Genomic DNA, 19107 nt, shown 5'->3' with positions numbered 1-19107 from the left:
AGATATGAACACAGACTGGGATTGCATAACTAATATTAAGCAATATCAGACAGTATTTGATACAACTATGATCATTGAAGACCATTATAATAACAAAATATATATATGAAATCAGTATAAAATAGAATTAATGAAAAATTCATTAGAAAATTATTACATTATTAAAGAAAAAATTGATTGATAAAATAAAAGTGTAATCAATCAATCAAAATTATTTAATTATTAATGTTAATTTCATAATTGGTAATACATTTGTTAATCAAAAGAGGGGGGGGGATAAAAATCATTTACTGTGATATATTCATAAAGTCAACTAAATTAATCGTTTAATAATCATAAAAAATCACAAAAAATGACTTAGATCCCACTCTGTGTTCATACCCAGGGGTATTCTGGTCTTTAGGGTGAAAATCCAATAGGATTCACGTCTGTCTAAATACTTAGTCCTGTCACCACCTCTTGGGAGCATAGGTATTTTTTCAATTCCTTGGAATGAGAAGGAGTTAGTGTTACCTAGTGAGCAATTATGGAAATGGTTAGACACTGGGTGACTCTGATCACCCATCCGTATTAGACGTAAATGCTCTAAAATTCTGATTTTTAAACATCTTGTTGTTCTCCCGACATATTGTCGCCCACATCCACATTGCAGAAGGTAAATTACAAATGTTGAATTGCAATTTATGAAGGATTTTATGTTATAATTTAAACCAGAATTAAATGAGCAAAATTGTTTGCCATTTTTCATTTTTAAACATACCTTGCAATGTGTACAGGAGTATGTACCGAGGGGTAAATTAGGAACTGCTTTTTTGTCTTCATTAGATTCAAAGAGACTAGGGGACAGGCTATTGGACAAAGTTTTGGCTCTTTTGTACACTACGTTAGGACCCGAAATGATATGTGGTTTCAATACTGGATCTAGGGTCAGCACATTCCAATGTTTTTTTAAGATGTTTTTAATTATTGGCGCTTGTTTGCTATACGGGGTAATAAATGAGGGGCTAACATTGTCCCTATTCGGTCTTTGTTCTTTCCTCAACAGCAAACTTCTGTCTAAGTTGGATACTTCCTTTAGTGATCTGTCCAGATCCGCTTTTTTGTAACCTCTATTGAGGAACCTTAAATATAGGTCATTTACTTGATGATTATAGTCAGACTCACTCGAGCAATTTCTCCGAGCTCTGATGAATTGACTCTTGGGTATCCCCCGGAACATGTTTGAAGGATGACAGCTGCTGGGTCTCAGAAAAGTATTTCTTGAGTTGGGTTTCCGATATAATGTAGTTTGAATATTTAAAGTTGTGTCCACATATAAGCAAAGATCTAAATAATTTATGTGTTGTATATGAAACGAATAAGTGAAAGTGAGATTAAAGCTATTAGTGTTTAGTGATGAAATAAATTTGAGCAAAGTAGTGACGTCACCCTCCCAAACAAACAGCAAATCATCGATATACCTCTTATAAAATAAAATGTGCTCCCTATAAATGTTCAGGTCTCCAAACACGTGGAACCGCTCCCACCAACCCATGAAAAGGTTGGCATAGGAGGGGGCAAAGCTTGTCCCCATCGCCGTTCCACGTGTTTGGAGATAATGAACCCCATTAAACAAAAAGAAATTGTGAGTGAGTAAAAAGTGAATCGCATCCAAAATAAAAGTGTTTTGTGCTGGTGATAAATCTGATTTGTTTAAAAAATAATCCACAGCAGTCAAACCATGTTCGTGGGATATCACGGTGTATAAAGACGTAACGTCTAATGTCACCCAGAGTAAATTGCTTTTCCATTTAAAGTCCTCCAGTGTATTTATTAAATGAGTACTGTCTCTAATATAGGACGGGAGCTCTTGTACCATGGGCTGTAGAAAGTGATTCACATACCGTGAGACACCATCTCCCAAAGAATCAATACTGGAGACAATTGGTCTCCCAGGTGGGGAGACCAATGTCTTATGAATCTTCGGGAGATGGTGAAACACGGGTGTGACAGGGAAGGGTTTGTACAGATAATCCATGTCATTATCATTCAGGACACCTAGCATTGAACCCAAGTCTAACAAATGTCTAAGTTCCCTCTGGTATCTTATAGTAGGATCAGATGGTAGTACAGCATAGGAAGACACATCCCGAAGTTGGCGCAATGCCTCCTTAAGGTAGTCATCCATATGCTGCACTACCACTGCTCCCCCTTTGTCGGCATTTTTTATTATTAAGGATTTATTACATTTCAGATTATTGAGAGCTATAGATTCGTCATAACTAAGATTACTGATTTTTATATCACAATAACCTGTATTGAAAGAAAAACCTTTCTGTAATAATCTTAGGTCTCTCTCCACAAGGTTTTCAAAAGTGGAAAGATGTTTGCCTTTGACAAAGGTGGGGTAGAATAATGATTGTTTCTTCAGACCTGAGCTAGATCTTCCCAAGAAATTGTATTGGTAGTCAGATTCAGAAATAGGGTTAGTATCTAGGTCTTCTAAGTCCCGGATAAGACATTGCTCCTTAAATGAGAAAATGTTAGATTGGATATGATTGGATTCATGCATTGTAACATCTGAAAAATGTGTATCAACATTAGTAGTAATACATTCAGGTTCAACTGATACAGTGTTGACTAATTGATCCTCAACATTATTGATATTGTTATCACTAAAAAACTTTTCCAGTGTACATTTTCTTCACCTTGATAAAGTACTATTGTACGAAACGCGTAGGTGCGTTCTATCTGTTCTATTTTTGTTCCCTGTATGTGTTTGCTTGCTTAATACACTTTTTGTTACTATTGCGGAGTGGCCTGGCTTTGTTTTCCCTGCTTCACATTGCAGGGCGTCTGCAGCTGTGCTCTATCTACACCAACTATCCATATATATACTAAGCAGTTTTTAGTTGCAAAATTGGAAATGTATTATACCACCCAACCCTCTAAAATCATACCCGGAAAGAAGGCAACACATGTGAGACAAATATGTTGCGACATTGCCTGACTGTGATTAATTAAAATGTACCAAGATTTAGATCTCATCCTTTTTCCTATTTTGGCATTAAGCTCCTTTAAAATAATCAATGTTGGGTTCTTAGCCAGGTTTTGGAGTCTTGAAGACCACCTTGGGGGATTTGTTAAGTATTGATGTTAGAAGGCCTACCACTTTGCCATCTTGGAAAGGCATGCAACACAGTTTTCATTTGGAGATATATAGCCTCTGCATTTCCAAAATAAACAGACCACGAATCTGCTGAATATGCGTCTTCAGAAAGGAACTTTACTGAGCCAAAAAACACAACACTTTCTTTGGGACACACAAGCTGCCTTCTTATAGCCTGCACTGGTTTAACCTGGTGCCAGGATTTTAACACAAACTACCCATGTAAGTCAGAAAGTACTGCTGTCAGACAGGAGATTAGTTTCTTGTCCTGGGCGGTGTTCCTGTGTCAAGCACTGATTGACATATAATTTTATAGACTTAGGACAACTTGGTTGTTTTTTGAACACCTTCACAGCCTTCCTTGTACATCAGCTCATGCCTGCAGTGAACAAGATAAAGTGAATGGACACACTGGTCCCTATTCAGTAATGTGAAGCTGCTTCTCCATTTCAGGCCAGCTTCATCCTGTGGGTCAGAAAACAGAGTTTGCAGGAATCTATGTCCTGCAAACTTACTTTGTTCTAGTGGAAAAGGATTGCCACCTAGCAACAGCTGTTGCTAGGTGGCAAGCCTTCCAAAGAACCCCTCCCCCCTCCCCACCCAGCCTTTGGAATGCAAAAGCCACCTCTCATATCCAATGCTGGGTAAATATAATTGTGTAGTCGGAAATGCTTATATTCTAAAGTCTACCAGCTGTAAAAGTGGGGCAAATTTAAATGGTCATTGCCTCCAAAGAAACGTACAGGAACAGGAAAACATACCCAAGTATACAACAATCCTCTTTCTTATACTTTTTAGCACATTGGGCTGTGCATAGTTGCTTTGGTAACACCATACACACAATATGACCAATTCAAACAACATGGTTGCTAGTTTTTATTTAATGTTAACAAAGTGCTGTCTGTTCCATGGCTGTGTGACCTCCCATGTGTGTTATTGTGCTAGTGCAGTACAGTTCAAAAGTGCAGGGAAATCCTGCTTGTGCAGCCAACACAACATAGACAAACACATTCATCAAAATGCAGGTCTCCTCTAAGACAGAGATACAAAGTTGAGCTCTACTCACAAGTTCATCTCCATTTAATGTGACAGCCAAGAACAGAGGAGGAACAACGTTTCAGGTCCCATATGGACTTTTCATCAGCTAGTGCAGTAAACTACAGTCTGTGTTTCACCTGAAAAAGATGTGGCGAGATGCTAAGAAATCATTTATGTAGCTATTCTTTTACTGTGGGACTGCTGCCTACGTAAATAGGTATATGCAGTGTAAGGGAAGACCACTTTACTGACATCAGGTGCATATTTTAAAAGTTGCTTGTGTAACACCCCTATCCTCCTCCTCCTCCCCTCCCCCATCCCCGGCATGAAGAATACATGAAGGATGTACAGTCAAAAGTAGAACACAAACAGTCCCAGAGTATTACTACTGTTTCTTTAAACAGGATTTCTGCATAAAGGTCTATGGGTGCTGTGCAGTTACCTTGGTTCTTCTCAGGGGTACTCGTGGATCCGTGCTGGCTCTTGACAAGGAGTGTAGATAAAAGGAAAGGGTACCAATAACTTTTAACTGTTTATTTATACAAATAACTTGCAGAGTAACTGTTTTTCAGATGACAGTAGATAGACCTCCTGCACACCAGTGTCCTCCACCTCCACGGTTTATAGATAGCTCAATTCTCTTTTCAAATCTTTTGCTGCTGCCCAGGACAGATCAAGCAATTTGCTGCCTGAAATTCCCAACAGTCCTCCAAGGCCCTCATGTGATCGGAATCTATTCCCTATTGTGGTAGAGTTTCCTCAGTGCGGGGTCTATAGGGCGATAAGCTGGGAAATCTGGCCCTGACATAGAAAACAATAAAGTGATGTTACCCTTTACACAACTTAAACATATTTACATATGAGATCCCCTCCCCTGGTCCTCCTGGGATCTGAAACAAAATGGCTGTTATACTCTATGGTTAATTATACTACTGCACCCCTGTCAGGCCGAGTTCAGGGTGGATGCTATGGCAAGCGCACACACACGTCGCGTAGCATCCACCCTGAACTCGGCCTTGGTGTTCTATAGAGTGTGCGGCTGTGCGCGCGCGCGCTTTTTGTGTGTATGCTGAGCTGTGAGAAGGTACTGTGTGTGTGTGTGTGTGTGTGTGTGTGTGTGTGTGTGTGTGTGTGTGTGTGTGTGTGTGTGTGTGTGTGTGTGTGTGTGTGTGTGTGTGTGTGTGTGTGTGTGTGTGTGTGTGTGTGTGTGTGTGTGTAATTTATTATTTATTAAAAAAAAAACAGTTTGGTAAAAATAAAATATTTATTAACATTGTGCAGACACACACATAAATACACACACATATATACATACATACACATGCATGCATACACACACACACACACACACACACACATACATACATTTCAGCGCCGGTAGCGACGCGAAAATATTCTTTTCCCCGTCTTCCCCGCTGTCGGCCGGATGCACGCTCACTGCTGTGCGCGCGCGCGGCCCTTGTATAGAAGGGCTGACTAACCTCAGCCAATTATAAGTGCCGCGCGCGAGCACGGCGTAGCACATGCGGCCACTATATAACAGCCCTTAGTTGGCAGATTCTGGATGGACCAAATATAATCAGGTCACCCCATGTCAGGTGACCTTCTGGAACTAAGGCAGTGCCAGACACTGACCTTTAAAGTGCAATATTAAATGCACAACTTGTAGCAACTAGGGCCTGCAGGGACCACGACTCACTGAGCTGATTTATCAAAGATGCTAAACTTATGTGACAGACTTGTAATAGACATGATTGAATATATATATATATATATATATATATATATATATAAAATGTGTGTGTTTCCCAGGTGTAAGCATGTGAATGAGAAAGAAGGAAATAAGAACCTGTGAAACATGAATGTTTTTTTTTTTTTTTCACGTGTCCTGCATTATTCTAATCGTGTTTAACTTTTATCTGCCTGGCTAATTGTAGCATCATAATTACATTACTCAAAACAACTAAGGAAAAATTTGTGGGTGAACAGTTTGGCTGTGTAGATACAGAAACAGGAGATTACAATAACAAAAGAGATAATACTCTCTAAAGCATTTGGTTATCATGGACTGATTTTGTTTTGTAAAAGGTGGCAATTATCAACATTAACATGTCACTGACATTAGTTGGTTCACTTTGGTCCAATGAGGGGCTGCCTGTTTAAAGGTGCAGTCCCTCCTAAAACCAAATTGAACTAATTCCAGTGACATATAAAGGTGTCTCATCTGGGTAATTGGTACCACTGTTACCCAAAAGTGACAACTATAAGTATTTATTAATTTAGGTTTTAAAGTTAGACTTGGGAGGGTTTTGATTTCCTCTGGCTGCTCCCTATGTGTGATGTGACTGTGTGATCAGTGAGTGCTTCCACAACCAGAAGTCCCCCACTCTCCGCCTCCCATTATCTTTATTGGTTCTCTGATAAGGACAGGGTGGGGATAAAGGTAAAGAAAACAGTATAACACTTGATTGCCAAACACTTCCCCATTAATTTTTTCCCTACAGATATTCAACTTAATGACTTTGAGGAATTGCACCTTTAAAGCATGTTGAGACCATGCTTGTGTAGCACTGCTCTCCCCCACCCCCACCCCCCCTCTGGTAGATGTTACAGCTGCTACTAAGGTGTTGAGGTGCTAGCATACCTATGAGGGTCCAGGAGAGCTGAGATGTCCGCGTGGGTATGGGGACCAGGACAGGCTTTTGTGATTCATGATGTTCAGCTCAGGGTGTCAGTGCCTCCAGCTTCAGGGAGCTCCAGGATGCCAAGGGGTAGATCCCCCAAAGCACAGTACTTCCATACCCCTGCCCAATACATTGCACTTTCAGACAGGAGTAAATAAAACAGAATGGATACTTTATTGCATGCAGTCACTGCAGTTGTTCTTTACAACATAGCAGATTAATGTCAAAGGATCCCAGGCCTCTGGATGGTGCAAGGCCCTCTGGTAGTCTTGAGGCCTCTGTTATAATTTAGGTGTTCTCCCAGTCCCATCGGGGCTGGGGGGCACGCTCATCCCTGATGGGAGAGACTCACAGCCCTTCCAGTCTCTCCAGACCAGAACTGACTACAGTTTGACACTTCCTCTCTGAGATCCGGAACGGGAGGGCATAGTGTCTGTACCACTATTGGGGTATACACAAACACAATGTCAACTCCTCTCATGTCACTCAGAGAGTAGCCTGAGGGGGGTTCAATGCCCCTTGGAATAGCTTGTCACAGCCTGCAGTGCTATCAGGACTTGTGACAAGGGGCAGAGAGGCAATCTGGACCAGCCATGTTACACTTGTAACAGACTTTTCTATAAAAAAAAAAAAAAAAAAACATTGTTTTGCTAAATCTTTACATAGACATAGTTCAATCTTCAGTGTCTCTTTCAAGGCTTAATAAAGATTGATACTTTAATGTCCAGTGTTTTTTTTTATTAGAATAGATCAAAAGCCAGTTTTAGATGTGACTGTAATACCTGTGATTGGGTACTTGGCCTAATGACCTACATTTAAAACGACCTCCAGAGAGACATAAACACAGGGCTCTGCATACCATTCAGTATGAAATACTGGCCAGCACTGATGGTCCCTGGAATATCTTATCTCACACCCTAGATTTAGTGCTCATGTGTAGAATAAGTTAATGAAAGAATGAAGTTAATGTTTTACCTCAAGTCACCATTGGTTTACAAATTTGAAGTACTATAGTTCTGAACTGGCAGTCATGGTTGACCTTTACAGCAGCGGTGCACAAACTGGAGGGTGCCCCCCCCCCAGGGGGGCACTATATTTTCTGAGGGGGGTGGCGCGGCAGTTATAGGTCCCGCACTCTCCCCCTAGGCATTTAAATTAAATGCCAGGGAACCGAGCTAGGCCTCTATAACCCACTTACCTTCACTTCCAGCGTCGTGTCGTCCTGGTAACCCGGGGTCAAATGACGCCGCGGGGTCACGTGACGTCACGTTACCATGGCAACGTGATGTCACATGACCCGCTCATCATTTGACGCTGATGCGAGCAGGCAGGGGTGCGCACGGGGAAACGTTTGCGCACCCCCGCTCCACAGCATCTGACGTCTCACATAAAAAATGCTGTTGAGTATATTCCATATCTAACATGCCAAGGTACACTAATTAATAGAATTTACTATTTTCTTTAAAAATTATAGGTTGAAGAACAATAAACAGCAGGTTTATTGCTGGTCTGCTTTGGACTAAACATGTACTTACTGAAAGTATTTCACAATGAGAGCACCTAAACTCAAGCCTCACAGAAAGCTGGACAGAACAATGGCGAGAACAAACTCTCTTAACACTTAGGGCATCTGTTGTGGCCCTTTGGTCTCTCAGCCACTTGCCACACCTTGATATTGATTATGGTTCCTGATGGACGTCAGTGCGCGTTGGGACCCATGAGAAAAATCAGATACATACAGTAGTTACTGTACATAGTAGATGAGGTTGAAAAAAGACATATGTCCATCAAGTTCAACCTATGCTAATGCCACATCTCACCCTACCTACCTAAACCTACCTATACATTTCTGCCTGAAAGGGACGGGACATTCAATGAGAATGCAGAGTATTTCTATACACATCCACTCTATGTTGTCTATGGAGAGGAACTTGAATGATCAGTGACAGTAGTATGCAGTGATGCTTTATATCATATTATATTCATTTAAGAGCAACATGAGTTACAAACATTCAGTTTTATACCAACGTGCAGGAGTGGCTAAACTGTATGGGCGGGAGGGTTTTGGCCTACCCACTCAGAAAAGAGAGAGTTCAAGGCGTGTGTTTGTCCCCCAAGTTTTCACCCTGTTCCTTTCCCTGTATTAAGGCAGTCAGTCTAACAGAATACATTGTGGGGTCTGAGTAGTCCCTCCCAGCTATCGCTTCTTCCTTTGGCTCGCTGGCAGAGTTTCAAGAGGGAGGAAGGAAAGAGGCAGCTCCAGTAGCAGAGCCACACCTCTTTGTCTGTGTGCGTGAGATTGGCGGCAGGAAGATGAGTAAGAGCAGCACATTGTCTAAGGGGAGACTAGATAGAGAAATAACCCGAGGTGCGTTAAACCTTACAGCCCCATTCTGTAAATCTGTGCCCAGGAGAGACAAGGGAAGTAACAATCACACAAAGACAGCATAAAGACAAATTATAGCAATTTTTTTTGTAGGGAATAGTACATTTATTTTTGGAGGATTATTTATTTTAGTGGGTTATTCAATAAAGTCTGAAGTGGGCATTCTGGACATTTCTAGCTGAAAACTCTCGTTGACAATGTTTTGTTTGGACAAAAATTGCCTGAAGAGTTGATTCAGGGTATATTGAATAACCCCCTTAATGTTCTGTATATATTGGACTTGAAAGATACCTATCTGAGGAGCTCAGGACTAATGTCACTGTCTCTGATGCAGGTGAACCCAGTTTAAATTCCAATATCAGTTCTCCTTGCGACTTTAGGCAAGTCACTCATCTCATGTCCTGTGCCTCAGGCACCGAAATTAGGTTCTTCCTGCGAAATACGATGTACGGAGCTCCTACAATGAACTTTTTGTGTCTACAGTACATTTTATAACGCACTATAATGCTATTTAGATCTGCAAATGTATTCATCTTTAATGCTGACTAGATCTTTTGGCATTGAAGAAGTAAATTAAGTGGAATAAATCACATTGTAGAGTTTATATTGTACTGTTCCTCCTTTTCATTTTAGTTTCACTTAACCTCTTCCATCCCAGAGGGACCAGCTCTGTTGTGCAGTGTGTTTCGCTACCTGGGATTGTCTAGCATAATTAATATTTAAATGTTTATTTAAGATTTTAGATGTGTTCCTACCCTCTACTATAACACTGCCCTACTAGATTTATAATTATTTAAATGTTAGAGTTGTGTCACAATAAAAGTCTGGTGAGTGTAATCTTTAGTTAGTGATATTTGATATGAAAACTCATGCTCTGCTATACTAATTAAAATGTAATTAAATGTTATCTAAAATGTAAACGCATCAAAAGCCCTGTTGCATCTGGAGTTGGAGACAGCAACCAGACCCGCTGGTCTATTCTAAACATTTTGCCCCCTCCACTATCTTTCTACTTTAACTGCGTCTATTTAATTAATTAATTAATCACACTTTCAGCTATAGGTGCCAAAAAAAATACAAAGAAAAAGCATCATTAAATAGGTTGCATATTTTGTTAATATGAGTAAGCACAGACATAAAATATTTCAGATGTGGGAAAAAATGTGATGAAGCGATTAAAATGTTGATCACACAAACTTGTTTTCTCATCAATTTACACTCGTCTTGTGTGATCTTGAGCAAATCCCTTTGGTTCATATTCACTAAGCAGTGTTCTCCCTTAAGGCTGCAGTCCTAGTATGTTCTACAGCGCACGCCTCGGTGCGCACAAGCACCGCCCCCCTATCAGACCGGGCCTAGTACCTACCTCGGTACGCACTTGGCAGCCGCGCTGTACTACAGGTTTTTTCAAATACAAAAAAATTGTATTTGGAACTCGCGACGGAGGCGTGGCCACGCCCCCACCGGTGGTTCAGCCATTGGGGGCGAACCAGCCTCGTGAGGTCATGGCCACACCCATGCAAAACCCCCACCACGCCCCCTCCCGTTGCAATCTCTCCCTCTCTCATAACACCGCAGATCGCGGTGAAGCGCTGTGCACGCGCCGCCATCCCGCCGGGCATGCGTGCTATAGTAGTGCACACTGGGACCGCAGCCTTAGACAACTGGGCGACAACTTACAGACCATGGAGATGGTGTTTACCTGGCAAATCTTCTAAATTAAATAATTTGAATATACTTCTAAATTAGTGTAACGGTGTTTCTGGCCTGGCTGACCCACCCAATCTCACATTGGCCCCTGTGTTCTAACCAGTCCCCATTACATGGTCGTGTCTGGTGGTGCACCTGTTGGCAACAGGACTCCTGAGCCTCCCGCATGATGTTGTGTGGGGAATGCCAACCCAGACAGGCAGCTGAGGTAGTGTGCTAGAGTATATATCCAGTGCAGCGCCTCCACCTCATCAGAATCTCTGCGTCCGCAGGGAGATGGTTCTGATGAGGAACTCCTTCTTGGTCCCTTCCTCTGTAGAGTAATTGCAGACTCACACATGAGGGTATCTTTGATCAAGGGCATCTTTATTGCAGTTGGTATGGGCAAGCTGCCCCTCACAGCTAGCAGCTTAGCCGATCCTTGTCTGTACTTTCCCTTCCAAAGGTCCGCCCTCCCAATGGAGTTGGATCACCTCTCCCCTCAGGGAGATCCCCACCTGTGCCAGGTCCCTGGACACAGTGTAGGCCCGGCTAGCCTTGCTGCTGCTGGCCCTTGAGTTAGAACTGTGTCACTAGTTAACTCACTAGTGGACACCTTGGCCCTTCTGCTCTTAACTCAGCCTTGTAGAACACACTTGACACACTAACTTTGGGCAGTGCTGTGCCTTATATACCTCAGGAACAGGCACATCTCTGATGTCACTAGCCTGTTACCACTCCCCTTGAATACATATGACACTCACCAGGGTGTGAGGGCAAACCTCCATGATTGATGCTGGCAACCCTGTAACTTACCAGGCTTACTGCCAGCATGAGAGAAAACTGTATGCCATTTTACAGCATTGCTACATTAGCATCACTCTCTCTCTCTCTCTCTCTCTCTCTCTCTCTCTCTCTCTCTCTCTCTCTCTCTCTCTCTCTCTCTCTCTCTCTCTCTCTCTCTCTCTCTCTCTCTCTCTCTCTCTCTCTCTCTCTCTCTCTCTCTCTCTCTCTCTCTCTCACACACACACACTCACACTCTATCCTGTCCCAAACACAATTAGAGAAATCTGTGCATGAGGATTTGCCCGCTTGTAAATGTGGGTTTGAGGGAAAGGAGGTTGGTTGGATAGCCTGATGTTTTTTGTGTAGGGACTTCTTTAATGTATGCAATGATTAAGATATCTTTAAGATATTGAATCTTAGGGAGAAGTAGTGGTTGAAGTGTGAAAGTACCACTAATAATTGTTTATAAATCTACACTTTTAAAAATATATATATTTTCACTGTGTTCAGAAAAAACGTGACCCTCTTTTACTTTTCATCATATCTTGCGAAAAACGATTTTCGTTTACATTTGAGCAATTCTAGGTCTGTCACAGTAGGTTATTACAGTTAAGTATTATTTGGCAATCTAATAAATATTCTTTGGAATTGGTGATGGCATGATGACCTCATCAAATGCATTGTTACAAAATAGTGTTTAGCGAAGATCAGCACATTATAAAGTGCTTGAGACAAAGCAAGAATTATGGTCCAAAACAGTTACATAGTTACATAGTAGATGAGGTTGAAAAAAGACGTACGTCCATCAAGTTCAACCTATGCTAAATTTAGACAACAGACACTTTATCCTATATCTATACTTAATTATTGATCCAGAGGAAGGCAAATAAAAAAAAACCCAGAGTCATATCATCCAATGATATCTCATAAGGGGAAAAATAAATTCCTTCCTGACTCCAAGAATTGGCAATCGGATTAATCCCTGGATCAACATTCTTCCCATGTATACTTATTTGGTATAGCCCTGTATACATTTTCTTTCTAAAAAGATATTCCAACCTTTTTTTGGACAAATGTATTGTATCTGCCATCGCAGTCTCCATGGGTAATGAATTCCACACTTTAACTGCCCTTACTGTAAAGAACCCTTTCCTTTGTTGCTGGTGAAATCTCCTTTCCTCAAACATAAAGGGATGCCCCCGAGTGCTTTGTACTGCCCTTGGGATGAATAGTTCACGTGAAAGCTCCTTGTACTGTCCCCGAATATATCTGTATATAGTTATCATATCCCCACCTAGACGCCTCTTTTCTAGTGTAAATAAATCTAATTTAGCTAGCCTCTCCTCATAAGTTAGATTGTCCATCCCCATTATTAATTTGGTGGCTCTTCTCTGAAACTCTCTAGTTCCAGAATGTCTTTTCTAAGGAGTGGTGCCCAAAATTGTACTCCATATTCAATGTGTGGTCTTTCTAATGCTTTGTAAAGGGGCATAATAATGTTTACTTCCCTTCCATCCATTTCCTGTTTAATGCAAGATAAGATCTTGTTTGCCTTCGCAGCTACTGCATGACTTTGGGCACTATTGCTAAGCCTGCTGTCTACAAGCACTCCTAAATCCTTCTCCATCAAGGATTCCCCAAATGTATCCCCATTTCATTTGTAAGTCACCTGTTTATTCTTGCATCCCAAATGCATAACCTTACATTTATCTGTATTAAACCTCATCTGCCATTTACCTGCCCACGTTTCCTGTCTCTCCAAGTCCTTCTGGAGAGAAATTACACCTTGCTCTGATTCTACTACCTTACACAATTTAGTATCATCAGCAAAGATGGAGACTTTGCTCTCGATGCCAACCTCAAGGTCATTAGTAAACAAGTTCAAAAGCAGGGGTCCCAGTACCGATCCCTGAGGTACTCCACTCACAACTTTAGCCCAACCTGAAAAAGTTCCATTTATGACAACCCTCTGTTGTCTATCCTTCAACCAGTTTTCAATCCAGGTGCATACATTATAACTGAGTTCAATTTGCTTGATGTAGCCGGGACCCCCATTCACCTTTTTTGATGTTACGGGAGGGGGGTGTTGCACCTAAGGAACTCTCCAATAACGGAGGTTCCGCGTTAGGGAGCTGCCATGTTAAAGGTGGCGCTGGCGCATACCTGGTCCGGCTGGAGGTTGCGCATGCGCAGGGCAGGGTGTCAGAAACCCGCGAAGGAGGAGAGCTCAGGGAGGAGGGGAGTTAGGGGACGTCGGGTCCCAGCAGCCCCCGCGGCCCCCCGTGAAACGACAGGACCAATGAGGTACGAGTTTAGGGAGGATAGGAAGTGGTGGCGCGCACGAGGAGTCAGAGCTAGCTGGTGGAGGAAGGAGAAGGAGCTCCGGAGTAGGGAGGCAGCCGCCCCCTACCTAGGCCGCATGCCCCAGGCCCAGATAGGCCCTGAGCCCCAGTACAGTGCAGCGGAGCTAGGGACTGGCCATAGTCAGGCTCCTGATCCCCTTACTGTGCGACGATAGTTACGGGACAGTTCTAAATCAGCGGGAGGCTTGGGACCAGGCCCCGCTGCCAAGTAGCCGCGTGTCTGGGTGGGATCGCCCCGGACATCTACTGGTGACGTCATCTACGCCCACGCCGATCCTTTGTGAAGACAGTTGCAGCACCGGGTACAGGAGTGCCCGGAAGGTAAACTTCAAGTGCACTAACGGTACCATTATTCAATCCGGGACACGGTGCCTGCGCAGTCACACACTCATACCTTCATTGACTCACGTGGGGGTGGGGAACGTATCTCAGGAGGGAACTGGACACGGGTGGGATCACCCGGTGAAGGGAGAGGTAGAGTGAGCGTTCACAGGACGCTGTTAGTAGTGCCTCCTCTAGGAAGGGGGGCACCTGTTGATTACGCTGACGGTTGCTATAAGTAAAGCTTATTGGTTAAGGTATTGCTGTGGGTGTGTATTTCATGTACCTAAGTTCCTGCGAAGACCCACTTCCCCTAGGGCGGAAGCTATCGCAGGTGGAGGCGCTGCACCAATTTAACACGTATTGTGAATACCCCAGGCTCTCCGTGGCAGAGGCTTAGGCCCTATGAGCCTACAGGTTATACAGCACATGGTAGTGATCTGTGTTCGATAGGAACCAGGGCTACATTTATTTTGTACACCAACCTCTTGTGTGGAACCATATCAAAAGCCTTTGCAAAATCTAAGTAGACCTGCATTACCCTGGTCTAAATTCCTACTTACCTCCTCAAATAAACAAATAAGGTTAGTTTGGCATGATCTATCCTTCATAAATCCATGCTGACAATGATTTTGTTTTCCATTAGGTATTCCTGAATATTATCCCGTATTAAACCTTCAAGTAATTTCCCCACTATAAACCTTCAAGTAATTTCCCCACTATTGAAGTCAGCCTTACAGGTCTGTAATTCCCCGGTTGTGATCTAGCTCCATTTTTAAATATAGGCACCACATCTGCTTTACGCCAATCTTGTGGTACTGAGCCTGTGGAAATGGAGTCCTTGAGTATAAAATGTAATGGTTTAGCTATTACTGAACATAACTCCTTGAGAACTCTTGGATGTATACCATTGGTGCCAGGTGCCTTATTTACTTTAATTTTTTCAAGCCACTTATGAACTTCTTCCTCAGTTAACCAATTGTTCATTAATATGGAGGCTGTGGCTTCCTCCTGCGTGCCTACTATTGAAATTGATTCTTCCCTGGTAAACACAGAGGCAAAGAACTTGTTTAATACCTCTGCTTTTTCCTGATCTCATTATCCATTTTTGCTAATTTGATTGCCCTTTTGCAATTTTTGTCACATTGCTTATAATTCTGAAACAATGCCTCCGTCCCTTCTGACTTAAAGAATCTAAACGCCTTCCTCTTCTTGTCCATTTCCTCCCCTACCTGTTTATTTAGCCACATTGGTTTTGACTTATTTCTTTTATACTTATTACCCAAGGGTATACACTGATAAGTGTGCTTTTCTAACAATGTTTTAAAGACTGCCCATTTATCTTCTACATTTTCCCTGCAAAAACATCATCCCAATGCATTACTTGTAGATTAGACCTCAGTTTATTAAAATCTGCTTTTCTAAAGTTTAAAGTCTTTGTTGAACCCAAGTAATCTGTTTTTTTGATAATTTATTTCAAATGAGACCATGTTATGATCACTGTTACCCAAATGTTCCAGGAATTAATATTTGTTATTACTTCTACATTGTTTGATATGACCAAATCCAGAACTGCCCCTCTCCAGGTTGGTTCCTCAATCTGGGTCATATAATTGTCTTTAAGCACCCCAAAAACCTATTTCGATTTGTTGTAATGCTAATCTCATTGCCCCAGTCTATGTCTGGATAATTAAAATCATCCATTATGCAAACATGACCTAGTTTTGATGCATTCTCCATTTGCAAAAGTATTTTAGCTCTTCAATCTCAAATATTTGGTGGTTTATAGCATATCCCTACAAACATTTTCTTTATACTTTTACCTCCACTGCTAATTTCTATCCACAAGGTCTCTACATTTTCATCATTCCCTTCATGAACATCTTCCCTTATAATAGGTTTTAGATCCGGTTTAACATATAAACATATTCCACCTCCAATTCTATTTGCTCGATCCTTCCGAAAAAGGGAATAACCCTCTAAATGAACTGCCCAGTCATGAGTTTCATCCCACCATGTTTCATTAATGCCTATAATATCATACTGCACTCTTGCAGCTATTAATTCAAGCTCCCCCATTTTATCTGTCAGGCTTCTTGCAGATCGAATTATCTTATCTGCTCCTTTCTTTCTGCGAGAACTTGGTTTAGTCTTTAGAAGTTTTCTAGTATTATCTGTATGTACTATGGGTGTCTCACTGCTTGCCCCCCTTCTACCTCCATAACCCCTTGTTTCCTATTCTATTGTATTTAGTTCATTATCTGTTTCATTCCCCTCCCCCCTCCATCCTAGTTTAAACTCTCCTCCAACCTTTTTAACATTCTCCCCTCTTGCACAGAAGATCCCTCTTCATTGAGGTGCAATCCGTCCCTAGAATATAGATGGCACCTCTCAGAAAAGGAGTCTCAGTGCTCTAAAAAACCCAAACCCTCCTTCCAACACCACTTTCTTAGCCATGCATTAACCTCCCTAATCTCTGACTGTCTCCCTGCGGTAGCGCATGGCACTGGTAGTATTTCAGAAAATACTACCTTGGAGGTTCTTGCCTTAAGCTTTTGGCCTAGATCCCTGAAAGAATTTTTTAGGACCTTCCATCTTTCTCTAACTTTGTCATTGGTGCCAACATGTACCAAGACCGCTGGGTCAATCCCAGTCTCCCCCCCAACAATCTGTCTACCCGATCCGCAATGTGCCGAACCCGAGCACCCGGGAGACAACAAACTGTTCGGTTCATGCGGTCATGGCAACAGATTGCCCCATCTACCTTCCTAATAATGGAGTCCCCTACCACCACAATCTTTCTTGGTATCTGAGCATCCTGAGTCCCCACTGTTCTGGAGGAACTATTCCCCTGGCTGCTAGAGGAATTAGTCTCCCCCAGCCCTGCCATTTCTGCCCTGACACTCCCAATATCTTCACTCAATATGGCAAATCTATTGGGATGTGTCAGCTTGGAAATTACCTGCCTTTCCCTATTGCCCCTGCTTCCCCTTCTAACTGTTACCCAGCTACCTACCTGCTCCTCACTAACAGCAACCGAGCTACATATCTGCTCCTCACTAACAGCGCCACCATCTGCACCACTAGTCGAAGCAAGGGCCTGCTCAGTGAGCTTTAAACCCCTTTCAAGATTGCCAATTTCCCTCAATATTGCAAGTTGCCCCTTCAGATCAGCAGTCTCTGACTCTAAAGAGACCACCAGCTCACACTTCTCACAGCGGTATGCTCCTTGGAACAGCTGCTCCAAGTGCACATACATGTAGCAAGTGGCATTTTCAATCCTGCTCATTCTAGCAACTATGACGTTTCTAAGTACTAACAATAAACTTTACCTCAATATACTATAGCTTGTTTAACCGCTTCCCTGTTCAAACTGCTTCTGGATCTAACTGCACACTTCAAACAACCAGCACTTGAAATCAACCACACAGATCAGTATACGCAAGCTCAGAATTCGTTAGCCTCTGTTTAAATAGGGACACCCACCAGGTGTGTTAAGTTAGCAATTAACCAACCACACCCACTGCAGGTGTGTTAGGTTAGCAATTAACTAACCACACCCACTCTGCCTCAGGCAGGAGAAATTGGGAAAAAAGATACAGGCTTCAATTACCACACACTTTAAAAATAAATTAACCCAATGCACACTCCCCAAATTCAGCCACCCCTGCTAGTATACACCAGTATACACAGCACTTCCCTTTCCTTCTGGATCTAACTGCACACTTCAAACAACAGCACTTGAAATCAACCACACATATCAGTATACGCAAGTTGCATAAAATATTTCCTGATAAAAGGATGGTCACTAGGACTGAAAAAACGAATTAGTAAAATAACGTATTGTTCAGGAGTGGGAGCAGCTGGATCAATGCGTTATCGATTATGCAATCAGACAGTGGTGTTCTCATCTTTGGACGTGCATTTCAGATTTTTGAACTCAAACTTTATAGTAATAATGTTGCAGATTAGGTTTTTAAGACTTTAACAAATTTACGAGCTACAAAGGAAAAATTCCTATTTCTCGTTAAATGAACATAAACCTACCGCAGTGTATCTGGTACTTGTTGATTTAATACAGTGACATCAATTTAGTGAGCATCCATTGATTGTCTACATTGTGCTTCTTATATAGTGTTAATCTACATAACAGACCAACAATTGAGCACATTTTCATGGGGATTGAGCGAGAAATATATAAAATAGGATGAAAATGAACAGGGGTTACTTTTTTCCAACACATTGTGCACACGTATTTGTGTCTGCCTTACTTATTCCATTAACCTTAGAAAATTGTAATCCAGAGAACTTTGCCTCTTAGTCTAACAAGATTAGTCTCTGTTGATTTTATATCATTCACAGTACCGCTATATTTTATTAGGACTTTGAGCAATAAGGTGCTGAAGATGTACGTAGACACTCAGTATGATAAAGTGCAACAAGTTCTTTGTCTGTGAGCAGTAAAATCATATTTCCCCTCCTGCCTCAAACGCTGCTTTTACAGTGTTCTGCTCTCCTGCATTCAAATACATTACTGCTGACTTCAGGGTACTTTTACAATTTCTAATATCCTATTATTGTGCCTTTGCTTCTATCGTACTTTTTTTTTTTTTTAAATATACAAACTCATGCCATGTGCTGGGTACTATCCTTTCTTGTATAAAAAAAAACAAAAAAAACAACACTCAGATT

The sequence above is a fragment of the Ascaphus truei genome, chromosome 2 (genome assembly GCF_040206685.1).
Source record: "Ascaphus truei isolate aAscTru1 chromosome 2, aAscTru1.hap1, whole genome shotgun sequence".
Lineage (NCBI taxonomy): Eukaryota > Metazoa > Chordata > Amphibia > Anura > Ascaphidae > Ascaphus > Ascaphus truei.
This window is presented reverse-complemented; position numbering follows the sequence as displayed.